Below are 15,432 nucleotides of genomic sequence, written 5' to 3'. Positions count from 1 at the left end.
TTAGATATACCAAAATGTATCCGTTACACATTAGCTCGTTTTATAGTTTGTTTCTGTGGTTTGCGTTGGATGGGGCAAATTTATTGAGAGAAAAATTACAAACGTTTACGTTCGGACAGACTCGAAACAAATTGTAAGTCATTGCCACGTACGAATACAGATTACAGAAGAATGTCACATCCCTCTGCTTCTTTCTTTGACGAGGTTTGTCGTTGACAAATCGATGTCGTGTCGTTGTACCCGCTGTCACGCTGCTGCCAAAACATTTTAACGAACTCTTAACGTGCGCCGGTGTGTGTTTTCAGGTGATTCTACTTGTTTGATCGCTGCCAAAGTCGTTGTGCATCCAGAATCAAAACAATTCAAAACTACCCACTATTATTATGGTCTTTGAAGGACAAAGTGTCAGTGTTTGTTCATTCATTTCTTAGAGAGAGAGAGAGAGAGAGGGTACCCTCTGTTTAATATCGTTCAGTTTTAACAACTTTCAAACCGTGCACCATAACATCAATACGGTACAACTATTATTATTATTTTTTAACTATAATTTAAGTTGATAGCCATCGGTAACCTTATTCGCAGTGTTTATCTCAAAGAATTGGGTGCAAAGCGTTACGTTCTGATCCATCGTAATCGCTTAAGTGGCTAATTAGGGTATTTCGGAGAAGAAAGGAGGTTGAGCTGGGATTAATCTTGCATCAATTACTGCCTTAAACTCTTTTTCCCATTTTCACAGTGTACCGTCGGAAGATTAATAATGATTCGTGATTCCGTGGGACGTACCATTATTCCAAGTCCCTCGCATTTTTATTGTTTTACTCTTAGAGCTTCTTACCATGTGTTAGGAAAAATTAATTTGGATCTTTAACGAGGTGCGGGACACTTTACGCTAGATCCACGTCAAAAAAAGACTTGTCAACGAAGTCATTGACAGATAGCGAGCTTTCTCGAAACGTACTGATGGTGTCCTTCGCTGGCACTGTTACTAATGAAAAACACCTTCACGGCAGGCTACTGTGAAATATCAAGCCAGCTCATTGTTTCTCGAGATTTCAGTGGTAAGAGAGTATAGTGACAAGTTATCTCCCATTTTTAGAATTAAATATTTTTGGCACTGGTACCTCGGATCGTTGTGTGTTTACATTGAAACGTTTCCGGCTTGTATAGAGATCTATCTGGACAAACACTCGAAAAAAAAAAAAAAAAAAAACAGTTAAAATCGTTTCTCGAACCAACCTACTATTTATCTATAAACCAATTTTTAAAAATACCAAAATATTCGCAAAATCCAGAAGCTACCAGCGAACGTATCCAAAAACAACCACTACTGATCGAAAAAGAAACTGTATTGCATTTTACGCGTTTACAAGTTAACAAAATTCTTTTCCAAGCAAATTACACTAAAAATTCATTTTGTACAATTGCACAAAAACAACTTGACTTCCTTCAAAGATACCGAGTGATACAAAAATGTAGACAGAGAACTGATATGGCAAGAATCTTTCACACTGCATTCATTCACGTGTATTTTTTCAATTACATCGGGTACTAATACGTCACGGGTTAGCGTTGATTTGTCATTATGAGCTTCGCGAGCATTCGCAGCTCGTGTCCGTGAGTGCACTCGGGTGCAATATCTCGGTGTTCGACGGGAACGATGTGTCTCGTTGTGCGAAGTAATTGACGAGTTCGCGTGTAGGTGGCTGAGCGGGCGCCTAGATCGCCTCGGGCGCTCCACAGGCTTATATCCTGACAAGAGGGACGAAAAACGAGATGAAACGAGCAGTCTGGCTATGGTTAGCTAGCTCGGGGAACGATCGCGGAAAGAGAAAGAGCAGTTTGTGTATAGGTGGTGGAGAGGGGGGGGGGGGGTTCTACAGCGTGGAGAGGAGTGTCGTGAGGTTGGTCACACCGGGTACAAGCGGGATAAAGTGGGAAGGGGGGGGGGGGTGGGGTGCTGCAGTAAGAGGGGGGAGAGAGAGAAGGACGAACGCGAGACTGGCCCACGCCAATGCTCCCTGTACCAATGCTGCTGAAGAAACACGCGTGAACCAGCGCGGACTCTCGTCCGCCAGTAGCGTAACTCCAAAAACATCCAATTCTCTTCGGAACACACGTACGTGTGCGCACACTAATACCCGCACCTCTCTTATCGATTCCAGCTAAAGAAAAACAGTGTACACGTTCAGGAAATTCTCTTACACAATATACAAGAATATTTCAATTGCGACTCTTCGTTCTATCGCAGGTTTCATGGATAAATATATAGTTTTGGATCATAAGAGAATTCCTTTAAGCTACGCGTCTGTCTCGTTATCGTGCAGTGGGCTTGTAGAATTTTGCAGAGAAGGGAAAAGACACGTTTTTGCGAAGCGTTACGCCAATGAGGAACTGCAGAGAGGAAGGAAGAGGGATGGGGAATTTTTAAAGGAATGAGCGAGGGAGTGTGAAGTAGAGACGGAGAAGAGGCTAGTGCTGCATCATCCTGAACTTGCCCGAATACCTTCCCCCCTTACCTCGCGGTGTGTATCCACTCGGCAATGCACATGGTACTCAAACAACTTCTCTCTCCGTCTCTCTACCCCTTTTCTCTCGCTCGCACTCTCACTCTCACTATCACTCTCACTCTTACCCTCTTTCTTCGTCCTTGTTCACGCCTGTCTCGAGCCCCCCCCCTCCTCCTGCTTCTCCTTTTTTGCCTACCTCTTTCCTTCCAGCATCTCTCTCTCTCGCTCTCTCCGTCTACCCCCCCCCCCTCCCCACCATCAACCTCTTCTCCACGTCTTCCTTCCTTCCTCGCGTACACCACCTAACTCCATCCTCCTCGCTCCTTCGACCTCCTTTCTTTTTCTTCCCTTTTCTCTTCTTACTTCGCCTTCTCTCGCTGCTAACCCACCCATTTCTTACGCTCAAGCTTCCCATGTACCGGGTGTCTTCATAAAGGAACGGCTAATTTCCCTCCTCCCAATGAATTTGCATACTAAATAACCCACTTCTTATTAACATATGTATATTACCTCGGTTTCTTGTAACTCGTACGTTATAAGCGCCAAAATGCTTCTCGGAAAAATACATATTAATGAGGTGTTACGAGAATGCCTGAAAAATCTCGTTATTTTTGGATAATTTCGGTGATTGTGGTAAGTCGAGAGTGTGGATTGATCGAGTCATGGAAGCTTCCAGGTTGGAATGGGGGGGGGGGGGTTGTTTCTATATATGGTACATAGATGGGTTATCCGTGAAACACCCGGTAGAGGAGAAAACAGACGCACTGGCTGGCTAGAGTGAGTATTATATAGCTAGCCTGACTGCTGGTCGACTCTGGCTGGCAGGCTGCTTGTTCGTGAGACTGTCCGTATGCCTGCCTGGCCTGCCTGCCTACCTACTACCTACCTACCTATCTACCTACCTACCAACCTACCTACCTACCTGCTCGCTAACGAGCCTACCTGCCGGACTTGTTACATTGGACGAAGAGACTGGCCAAGTATAGGAGTCCCCGTGGTCCTCGTCGTCGTCGTCGTCGTCGTCGTCGTCTTCTTCTTCTTCTTCTTCTTCTCAGCCATCCCGTCCCTATTTCCATTTCCATTCTCATTCCCCTTGTGCCGTTCGGCAACTACACCCCGCGGTGGTGCTTGCACCTTTCTTTATAAATGCTTAAACAAATTTCTCTCCAAAACGTCTTTCCCAGAAAGGCGAGAGAGCATTCACGGAAGATAGATGCTCCTCACCTATTTTTCTCTCGCTCCAAGAATTTGTTTGATTTCGGGGGCTTGCCTCTATTTAGCATTCGTCCTCAAAAAGAAAGAAATTATTCTCACCCTGACCGATCTTTCTCGCTTCTCGACCACTAAGTATAGTACATACGTACAGTCCTGCTGCTCTCGTAATCTTTATTTACACTCTCTTAAATAAATCAATCGACCTCTACTCGTTTCACGATAGTCTCTCTCTCTCTCTCTCTCTCTCTCTCTCTTTTCACGTACAGTCCCTTTCAATTAATAAGTGTACGAGTACTTCGGTACCATTATTCAAGTTGAATTTAATAACGTATGTGCACAAGTATATAGTTATAACGGTTAAAATCCAACGAGCCATTTTATTTAAGCCGTTAGCGGAAACATTGATTTTTTCAGTTGGCTGATTAGGTCATTGACTGTGACATATATATATATATATATATATATAGTTATTGATACAGAGTCGGTCTGTGATTAAGCGCAAAATTTGCGAAGGCAAACAGGTCGCGCTGCGTTACGCCGGTGAATTTTTGACAGATGGCTATGGATCCGGTCCCTGACCTGAGACACGTGCAAAGCACGTGGGTCTTTTAATTCACTTTGTCACGCAATGTCATGCAAGAACTTTCGGTCCGTCTTAGGCGACATAACGTGCCAATGAGACGTTCTCTTTAAAATATAATTCGACCAACACCTACCTTCTTCCTTTCTTCTCCTCTTCTCGAACGATAAACATCAAATCTACACCTGTAATGTAGAGAAAATTATTGTGTTTTCCTTCGATCGCATTTTTGCGTGATTTGCATTCGCACGTGGAATGCACGATGCTGCAAAGACAAAGAGGCAAATATATAATTCAAGGGGCGTATGGCTTGCGTACGAGCTTACCAGTTGCTTTCAGCAACGATATTAGGTACGAAGTCGCTTTGAGATAATCGTGTCATCCAAATAACGTTGATAACGAGATAAGCCTGAGCTCTTTCACGCATAGTGCATATAAGTACGTGGTGTCTGTGTCTCTCTGTGATTCTTGAGAAACCTGCAAATGTGTTTTATCTCTGTGGAAGCTTATCGATTGTTGCGTCTTTGCCTTTGTATAATCTAGAATTTTGACCTTTTATCCCTAACCGTTATCGCGTACGAATTCGCACTACGATCCAAACTTCCTTGTTTTGCTTTTTTTTGCATTCTCTGTTATTTATGTAGCGTATATGTAGTGGCGGGTATAGCTGAGGTACGACAAAGCGCAGAAATTATGTCATTATCAGGCGTATCAATTAAGCACGCTACGCACTCTTTTATTTCTCGTGCTATAAATTACTCGTGTGCCTTTTGCATCTTACTCCTCTTAACACGGATAACCTGTCGAATTTTGTGTATATAAATGCCGATTGTTCTCACCCAATTCATAAATGGTCCTAATCATTGGATATCTCGGCTGATTAGCATATTTTTTAATTCCGACTCCTCGAATATGTATAATGGTGCTAACCAATGCAGTTTTGTTTTAAAACACAACGCGCCCGAGGGAAAGGGTCGAGCGCGTATGTTAATAAGCTGTGTTCACCAAAAATACCGGTTCTTCCTAGTCACCATTCAGCCTCTTCTTTCACCGAGGGCCTGTCCAATCGATTTTCGTTAAACGGAATCGCTGGAGCATGTGACTCTACTCGAGTCAATTAACGCCTAACTCGGACCTTTATCATCGGCATTCTAAGAAGGATAAAAATGGAATGTGCTCGAGGCTTTTGTAAACTAAACAAACAAACCACGAGCAGCGTGTAACGCTCGAAAACCGGTTGAATAAAGGAAGAAAAGCTTGAAAATTGAATGTGTCGATATTGCGGATCGCGCCTGCGAGGACGAAAAACTTGGAGACTTTTTGAAATTTATCGAGCGAGCAGAGAGTGTGGAGAAGGAGGAGGAGGAGGAGGGGGGGGGAAGAGAAGATTGAAAGAATCTTTTTATTCTTTATTCAAGAGTAGGGGCCATCGAGCGGTCGAAACAGGATTCTGCGAAAAAGCAATAGGCTATCCGCAAATTGGTAGAGAGGAGGAAGGGGCTCGCGGGGGGGGGGGGGGGGGTAAAAATAAAGAAACAGGGTAGATGGATAAAATAAATTGTGGGAGACAAGAACGAGCGAAGAAAGAAGAAGATTCGTTCATGGCAAAATGGTGAAACTGGCTAAAGGGAATGAGGAACAGGAGCGAATAAGACAGAGGGGGTTTGTATATAAACAGAAGGGGGGGGGGGGTTAATGAGAGCCGAAGCGAGCATCGGCGCGAGTGAGAGGAGAGTTTGCGTGTGCATGTGGATTATGTACGAAATGGAAGGATAAGAGAACGGAAGGACGCGCGAGATGAGAAAGAGAATAGCGCTGGTGGAAGAGCGACGAGAAATCTGCAGGAGGGGGGGGGGGGGGGAGCGAGCGAGAAGGGCGCGCAAGGGGAGAGAGAGGGCTTCTCGTCGCAAGCAACACACAACGCAACGTCTCTCCGCGTCCGTTGAGCGAAGGTTAGCAATCTGCGTAGTGTTTTACGACAACTATAAATATGGCCGTAAAGCTCTTTGTTTAGAGCTGCTAGTCCGGCTTTCGAAACTCAGCTTGCTTGCCCTTCCACGATACCACCGTCGTCCTCCGTCCTCCGTTGCTTCCAGTCGTTTAGACTCCGAGACGATCATCGGCATATATGTGCGTGCCCGGATATCGATTCGACTCTTTTTCCTTGCACAACAATCTTGCCCCCCCCCCCCTCCTCCCTGCTCCTCGTCACTTTGTTATTGTTGTCGCGTAGCAGCTACCTCTCTTCTCCATTCTTACAATCATAACCTCTCGTTTGTTTTTATAATCCCTGGATCGCGCAGAATTTCCACGTAAATCTCCGAGCGAAGCTCGGAAAATAAACAATGGAAATAAGAATGAAAAGCTGGCGCGGTAAGAGGAGTTGTTGGAAAAAGTGGTAAATATGTAGGTAATAGGCTCGAGGCAGCGGGTCTCGTTATGTTGCGAACTTGTAACAGGTACTCGAAAAATCTGGAATCGGTTAACGAGCCAAGATTACCATCGAGCAGTTAATTAAAAAAGTACCGCGTCTCCGTGGGCATCTGCTAACCACATGCTAAAAATGACAGAGGCCGGATAGCACCCTGTCACGCTAATGTCAGGTTAAGCGGTGAGAATGATTTACAAGCGGCGAACCTCGTTCGGAGAGCCTACCAGCTTCTGGAAAACGCCAGATCCTTTCCGTGTCGCGCCGTTTCGCGAAAAATTCACTTTACATATATATATATATATATATATATACGCACAGTCTATTATTTATAACGTTTGGTTTTTTTCACTTGCGACCAAGATTATCGGAAAAAGTCTTCTTCTTCCGCTTGGAGCGGAAATTGGAAATTTCCTGCACAAAGGGGGTAATGGTTGTATCAACGCGAGGTTTCGCTGGATCTCTGTTCGCATATATATATATCGTTCCTGTTCCTCCTGGCGTATAGATGGGCGAGAGTGGTTTTGTACATGTAGCAAGCAGCAGCGTTGGAGGTAAGAGGAGAGAGGAGAAGAGAAAAAGTACTTATAGACGGCTATAGCAGGTAGGATTTGATCAATCGGCTGTACGGCATCGAGCGGTGAGTTAACTAAGACTAAATAAGGAAGCCGGGGCTGGTCCCCGTAAATAATTGTATCTCGTAAAGCAACTATAGGTATCCCAGGATTTATATGGGCGTAGCCAACGGGGCCGACACTTGCTACCTCGGTACACGACGACGCGTATTTACTAGCAATGCATCTTCCTCTCTCTCTCTCTCTCTCTCTCTCTCTCTACCATTATACTCGATCCCCTTTAGTTTGTATCCTCCGAACAGACATATAAGTGGGCTAAGTGCACACACGTGCCGTAGGCTGGTCGACCGCTCGAAGGACTCGTTCTTTACTCTTCTTCGCTTCGAGTCCTCCTATACCGTTTCCAGGAGTCTCGCGATATGCACAGAACTACGATCGATCCTCCGACACTCGCATAATTATCCCATCGTTGGAAAGCTCCAACATTTCTCTCATGCATTTTTCTATTTTCATCATTTCTCGACGCTGGATAAATATGGAAAATTTATGAAAGATTATTAAGCTAGCCTGTGCAAAGAAAATCAGGAACGCGTGGTCTTTACAAGTTTTATATTTATTCCACACGCGCAACCGGTCGTGCGTCATATAATTTTCCGGAGTTTTTCTTCAGCCACGAGTGAAGATTTGTATATAGATTTCCAGTGGTATCGGAAAGTGGTTTAATAAAACTAACAGCCATGATTCAATATTGAAACTGACGCAAACTTTACGACTGACTCTTCATCCTGGAATCTCAGTTTATAGTCACGCATAATCTGTGCCCGTAAGTGTCGTGATGACATAACTCGCGAGTACGCTGACCGTTCGTTCTCTTCATTCTGCTTTCCATATATTTTCGCCAGTACCTTCCGCATTTTATACTTTTAACTTTGGTTATTCTTCCGCGGATCTTTCTTGTGGCATTATTTCGACACCAGAGGCCTGTAGTGGTAAACTCATCGCGGTAATTTACGGAACGCGATTGTACGAATATATTCTATATAATATAATTTAATTACGAAATGGTACTCGCGAAGAATTTTAATCGAATAATTGTCGAGGAATTTCTTAAAATATTTGCAGCTTGGTAGAAAAACGGATTGGGCAGAAAATCGCTGGTAAATAGAATCCGATTAATTATACGTGACAGTAATGGTCTCTTATTATTTATTGTAAATTTCATGTCCGGTTTTATTAGATCCGTGCGAAAATTGCGGCGTTTTTCCACCGGAAAAAACTGTAAATAAATTGTCCCTCGTCTTAAAATTGATTTAATTAAGGTTTTCTCGAGTAATAAACTGTTTAATTGTTTCTTTGCGCAATAATGCCTCCTGATATAATCTCCGCACGAGAGAATGTACTGGCGGTATTTTACGAGTCATATTTTACGTACTCTTAATTTAGGGTAGCCTTGCTATTTTCTTAATCGCACGCAGTTTCCACTAATAAGTTTGCAAAAGCTATTTCACAAATTTTCCATCGTGTTACACGCCAATTCGTCGAGCTGTTATAAGAGATTCCAGCAACTTTTTATTACAACAATACTTGCACGAATCACACCTGAAATTCGTCTCTGAAAATGTACCATAAAGCCGTTCGTAGGCACTGCGCGACGTATTTGTTTAAGACGAGCGAAGGTGCGTTGTGCGCAATCGGTATGAGCGGACGAAGACGCTGTTCCCTAATTTGGAACTTTATCGCCCTGTTATCCTTGCGTCTCCCGAAGCTGACAACCGAGCTCGTGTCACTGTTTACCAGCTTCTCTATAAGCGAACAGGCTGATCCAATTTTCTATCGACTGTTAGAGCTTGCAAAACTCTTTGATACGCAATAAATACCTGCTTTAAATTAAAGAGTGCATGAAAATGAGGGAAAAAAGTGGAGAACGCTTGGAAAAGGATGGAAATTAAGATAAGGAGATACCGATCGAAGGGAGGAAAATTCTTAAAGGATGCACAGGTTAGGTTGGAAAAAGGATTGTGCAAAGGGGGAATGATCGAGAATGAAGCAGAAGCGAGAGTGAGAGTGAAGTTGGCTCGGAATGGGTGGCTCTGCTCTCTGGGCCTTGGTGTGGATCCTCCCTGGACCTCTTTTCCATTTCCTCCGCTTTTGCCTCCCTCCACTCCTCTCCCATCCCTCCTCCTCGCTTCTTTCGTCGAGGGCCCGAGGCCAAGAACGCGGGCTTGTATACCCTGCAGGTCTCTCTCTCTCTCTCTCTCTCTCTCTCTTGCGGTGACTACACGTATACTATATATAGATATATATATACAAGCACACACCGGGACAACTCCTGACTTTGCGCTGTTGCCGAGTTATAGCTCTTTGGGTTTCGTGCGCGCGTTGATGCTCGTTCTCGTTTTTCAGCCGGGCCCGGCTCCTTGCCCTTCCACCGCTTCACCACTACCACCACCACCACCCCGTTACTCCTCCCGCTCATCCTCTCTCGCTCACTCTACACCTCTCTGATATGCACTCTTGTTTCAACGGGAGAGGGCCTCCTTCGAAATAAATCACCGATCAACGCCTTCCGAGGCCTCCCTGCTGCAGGGCTCTGGGCGCCCTTTTTCTTCTCTTGCTTTTATTTCTCCCTATTAGCGCAGTCCGAGTTTTTTCTGCCACCAAACTTGGTGCACTGCGTGCTAAGCTTTTTATCCTCTCGGACATTCTTTCATTATGATTAGTTTAAAAAATATCCACGCAATATCGTTTCAACTTTTTGAGCCTCGACCTCTGCACCTCTTCTCCCGCCTATCTCGTCCCGATCCTCTGAAAATGTATTTTTTTCAATTGTCAGGAAACTTTGAGCGTATATATATATATATATATAGAGCCACGAGACCATAAATTACCAAACCAGTCGGGGATTAATTTAAAATATAATTTGTAACTCGAAAGGGTGTAATTTTTCTCAATTAAAACGTACTAATATTGTGCGGTAATAACGAAGTGCAGAAATTACTTAATGACCAAAGAGTGAATGATGATTTTTGGGAGAGGCAGTTTTTGATAAAAATCTGCGAATCTAGGAAGGTCGATCGTGGCGAGAGATGAACGTTGCACAGCTGTTCTTTCAAGGCAGGTGTATTTGTGCTCGTTAGTTCATAATGGGGATTACCACCTCGCAGTTTGCCTCGATCACCCGTATCCCTTCTCGCATCCTCTCGCCATTCCATCACAAAGATTTACCTGTCCGACTCGCTCGTGCAATTTCCACTGATTATTTCTGCCTCAAAATAATGTTTTAAATAATGTAAAATCTCCAATACGATTATTCTGCAATTGCATCGATCCTGCAATTATTCTACATCGAGCTGTATTTCTGGTAAACAAGTTACATATATATATATATATATATATATCGATCATACGTCATCCTGGTTAGGAAGGGAAGAAAATTCTGTAGTACCAAAGGTGGAGCAATAGGAAGGAGGATTTTTCTACGCACGGATGCGACTTGCAAAATAACTAACGAATGCGTGGCGAATGTTGGGTGGTTGTTGGGATAAACTCCTTTCCGGACGGAAGGTCGTTGTACCGAAATATCGTCCACACGTGCACGCCCCAAGAAATTCCTCGGCTCGTTTATTTCTCTCTGGAAAAGATCACGCTTCTGCGTTGCGCCGGCGCACAAACTAAACAGCAAGAAGATCAGGGCCTTTTTGGTTTGCTAAATCATAACGCGCCTCTCGAGGCATAAAGTCAGTCCCTCGGGTCCTTTTATCGATACACCAATCCCCACTCCTAGACTGCCAAAAATAGAAACCGTCGTGCCGATTTTTTCCTCCTGCTATATAGCACCACTCCCGCCTATAACGTTTCTCCGTCTCTTTTTTCGCCAGACCTATATATATATATATGCATTGCTTTGCACGTTTTACACGATTACAATACTCCAATTGGTGTGCGCGACAGGACTAGAAATAATTGTACTTCTCGTTGGATAATCAATTTTATCCTGCAATAATCACACGACTAATGAGTATCGAGCCTATACTTTCGCAAACAATTTAACGTTTAATCGAACGCCGGATAATTACGTAAAAATTGCACGCAGAGACACGCGAAATGACAACGTTTGAACGAACAGGCGAATAATCGTTAATAAATGACGTCTGCATATATATATATATATATATATAGCAGCTCGATAAATTTTCTAAGAGTTGGTAGAAAAAAAGCAGTGCTGTTGGATCTCTCTCATTGGAACGTAATGGAATAAGATAACTTTGTTGCGCCTCTGATCATCGCAGACGCACGAGTGGCGCGAAAGTTTAAAATTTTCTGGTTGAAATCGTTAGTAAATAAAACTTTCTCAGCGAGTGCAATAAAAAGCAACTTTTTCGCCATTATCGGACTGATCCGTATATATATATATATATATAGTGTACAGAGACTAATTTTTGTTTTCCCTCCGACAATAGAAATTTCCAGCTATCTTGCCTTTATCTCGACCCATTAGCATGATAAAACCCTTGGCGTTGCTGCGACGGATAAACAGAAGAAGAGGGCCGTACGCTGCACTCTTTCCCTAAGCGTTCTGCCTCCTTGCTTATTCCATTTCCATCTCGCTCGCGGGACCAAAAATACTTTGCTCGAATGCCCGTGAAATCATCAAAACTGGAATCGTAAACGCGCAACGCGTGTCGCCTTTAGATGGCCGCAAAAGCGTTCACGTTTGCCGTAAACGTGATATTTTTACCTGCTGCGTGCGCGCGCGCGCGCACGCTCGCGACATGGAATATTGCTGGAAGGATTTCGCAATACCGTAAACATCGGTGAGCCGTAAAATTTTTCTAAATGGTTCAACCGTGTGTTGCTGTGAAACACAGTATCCTCTGCTGCAGCATACAATATATATATATATATATATATATAGTTTGCATCCTTCTCTGAATCAGGACACGAGGAGGAATAACGCGGATGTGATTTTTAACAGGTAGGTGTTGTGTTTGAACGAGGGGAGAATTTGGTAGTGCAAGTGTGTTGTGGCATGAGGCAGCGCAGCGCTGCGCAGCGCAGCAGCAGCCTTGGGGCAAAGGCACGGCATTCATTGTCCGATGCCGTCTCTTGTTACGGGACGAGGACGCGGCAGTATCGAAGGGAGGGGCAGAGGGAAGAAAGAGGCAGGCGGTCAAACAGGCGTCCATCTCTCTTCTTTTCCTGCCTTCTCCACCTACCTCGCTCTCTTTCCTCTCTTCCATCTCCGATTTCTCGCAGTTGTGCCGCGAAACGTGTCCAACGAGACTCCTACGATTATTATATGGATATCCCGCTTCCACTTTGCCCTGTATGTACCGTCGAACCAGAGGAATTGACTAATTTATGCGATGTACTCGTGAAAATGTTCAAGGGAAAAAAGGAGATGAAATCTATCGAGTCAAACTGCGTACGTACGTACAGGGATTGCGTGGAGGTTGGTTTGTTTATATTTTGGTATCTCGCGCGAGGAGGAACGTGCAACGCCTTCTCTCTCCGCTCCGCGTGTGTATGCGTGCGCGTGTTTTCAACAGAACCGCGTATAGCATATATCCCATCATCTCGAGAGACTGCGAGGAATCCGGACTGAATCGGCATCCAAAGTGTCCAGAGTTCGCTTTTGATTGCTTTGATTCCTGCACGAGCGTTTGCTCCCTCGCTCCGGCGTTGTTGGTCCGTTCCTTCTAACTTCTGTGCCCACAAGTACGCCGTTTCCCCTCTGGTCCCCCGCGCGAACCCTCCTTCCCAGTCACTTTCTACCCCCCCCCCTCCGTCTCTCCCCCTCCTCCTCCACCAACCGTGAGTGTTGCTCGGCTCCGTGTACGTGACAGCGGGCCTGGCCTCGGGGCCTGGCAGGAATCTCCGGGGCGCCCATTACGAGGGTGCGCCTACTTGGTGACCTTTACAAGCGAAATCTGTTTCGTCTGCCTCGACCAAACCGGACTATATTTTGCTGCTCAAGAAAATCTGAATAGTTGCTTTTCTTTCGCCTCTTCTCGTTTTTTTTTTTAAGGTTAATCGTATACATATGTATATATGCATTGTCAATATTTTATTAAAGCTCGTTAAAATAGAATTTTATTTGAATTTAATACTATAATCTCGTATTATTAGATTTCACTGCTTTCATTAAAAGCTGCTTTTAAGCTTTTATCGAGAAAAAAGGGAATTAATCCTATTTGCGTTGTATAGTATATTATATTATAATACCCAATGAACCTGCTTTTATTTGGTGCCCTTCACGTGGACACGAATTTGGATCTAGTTTGAAAAATTCATGTTCTCTCACCTGCTACACTTGTATATGTACATATATATGTGTAAGGAGAATTTATAAGATTGAGCACACATGCACCGTTTTCAATATATACAAAAGTATAATCGTGCGTCTCACAAGTCGTGTATAGCTATACGCAGAAACCAAGGTTTCACAGAATTACGAGAAGTATAGGTATATCCCCTGAAGAGGGAGAGGGGGAGGGGGGAGTACCGAGGAATTTACTTTTCACGCCATTCTTTTTGTGCCAAGAGTTTCTCGCTTTGGTCACGGTGTGGTCCTAGTTTGGAGCCAGAGATGTTTTCGGTGTTTCTATGGTTATTCCGACACCATAAAGTCGACGAAAGCTCGCTTATGCGGTGGCTTAAGGATTTTTACAGTCGAACAACTGCGACAAAACCTAAACACTGCGCAGTATTATAATACATATATTAAATTCCAGGCTCCGCCGGTGCAAACCCAGCGACAATATTCTCTTTTTCCACGCTGCATAAATGCTCAAATTGATTAAAACAGAAAAGCTATTTAAAATTGTCCTTAATGACATTTTAAATCATTAAAATTTAAATGTCCCTGATATTTGTGTTAAATTCCATATATAATTCTATTCACCAACTCGTGCTCTGGAAAGCGAGCGAATAATGACTTATTAAACAATGTGAATACACGCGAAATCGATAAATTTAAAAATTGTAAAACATATTTTAACATAGCGAATAAATGAGATCCAACGCAATAAAGTTCAAAGTAAATAATTTCAAAATGAGGCTACAATAATAGGATAGGTCCAACTAAAAGCAGTGCAAGGGAGAGTGAGATGTAACGTGACTTTTTAAAACATTCAAATGCAGCTGTGTGATGGAATAAAAGTAATTCAGCAATGGCTTTTTCATTATCACGAGGAAGTAATTTAATTCCTGTTTCTCTTATTCGAATAATTCACGCGAGGAGGAGCAGAGAAATATTGGCTAAATGGGGCTAAAATTATTTTTAAACAAATTTAATATACTTGTAAACGTGCAATATTCGCAGTTCCGAGGGATATTCGATTTTGTAAGAATATATCTCGAAATCCCTGAGACGATTCCAAAGAGTGTGGTCAAAGGTTGTGGCGCGACTGGGGAGGGGGAGGGGGGAGGATACGAAACAGGAAAGTTGGTGCAGGGAGAAGAGAGCAGTCTTGGTAAAACACCGTAATGGAAGTACCAACATTTCTGGCGTGTTACCGGTGACCCTCGACGCGGGAGGTCCGTGTAAGAGAAATTAGAAGAACGACGGGATGTCCAAAAGACACCAAGAAATTTAGCGTGTCCGGTATACTTTGTGCAACAAGTGCTGTGCCTTGACCCTGCTCGCCAACTCAAAGCTTTTCTCAGAAGGACCTTGCGGTTTGTTATTGTATATGGAAAAAGTTATCCAGCAATATCTTAGATACAATTGAGTTCTCATCAGAGAGTCGTCGAACGAAAAACAGCTTCTCCACATTTTCGTACAATATTTAAAACGATGGAAAGTATTACAAAAATATATATATATATATATAAACATTTTTTATCGAAACTTATAAATTTACTGCGATTTTCACCGAACCCAACTAATATCGACATAAACAAATATTTAGCGGTTAAGGAAGAAAGCGTAGAAAATTGCTAGAAGGCTCCATTGAAATATATATATATATATTTAAATTACTTTTTACCCCCTGCACCGAGGGGCCAAAAGATACAGAGGTCGAGACGCAAGTAGAGATTTCTATTGACACGAAGCAACACGTTGTAGTAGTAGTAGCTTGAGTGAGGCCTCCGCCGGGCTCGTCAGGAATCTCCTATAGAGGT

At 43.5% G+C, this 15,432-nt stretch overlaps 1 protein-coding gene across 5 annotated transcripts in view; it reads left to right on the top strand.

The window, feature by feature from the left end:
* The window catches only part of pan (pangolin), a 143,809-nt gene that overhangs the window by 673 nt on the left and 127,704 nt on the right, over positions 1-15,432 (top strand). The gene's annotated exons all lie outside the window — the stretch shown is intronic.

Source organism: Prorops nasuta, unplaced genomic scaffold (assembly GCF_024137725.1).
Source record: "Prorops nasuta isolate Cenicafe-Biocafe unplaced genomic scaffold, Cenicafe_Pnas_1.2 PNAS00018, whole genome shotgun sequence".
Lineage (NCBI taxonomy): Eukaryota > Metazoa > Arthropoda > Insecta > Hymenoptera > Bethylidae > Prorops > Prorops nasuta.
This window is presented reverse-complemented; position numbering and strand designations above follow the sequence as displayed.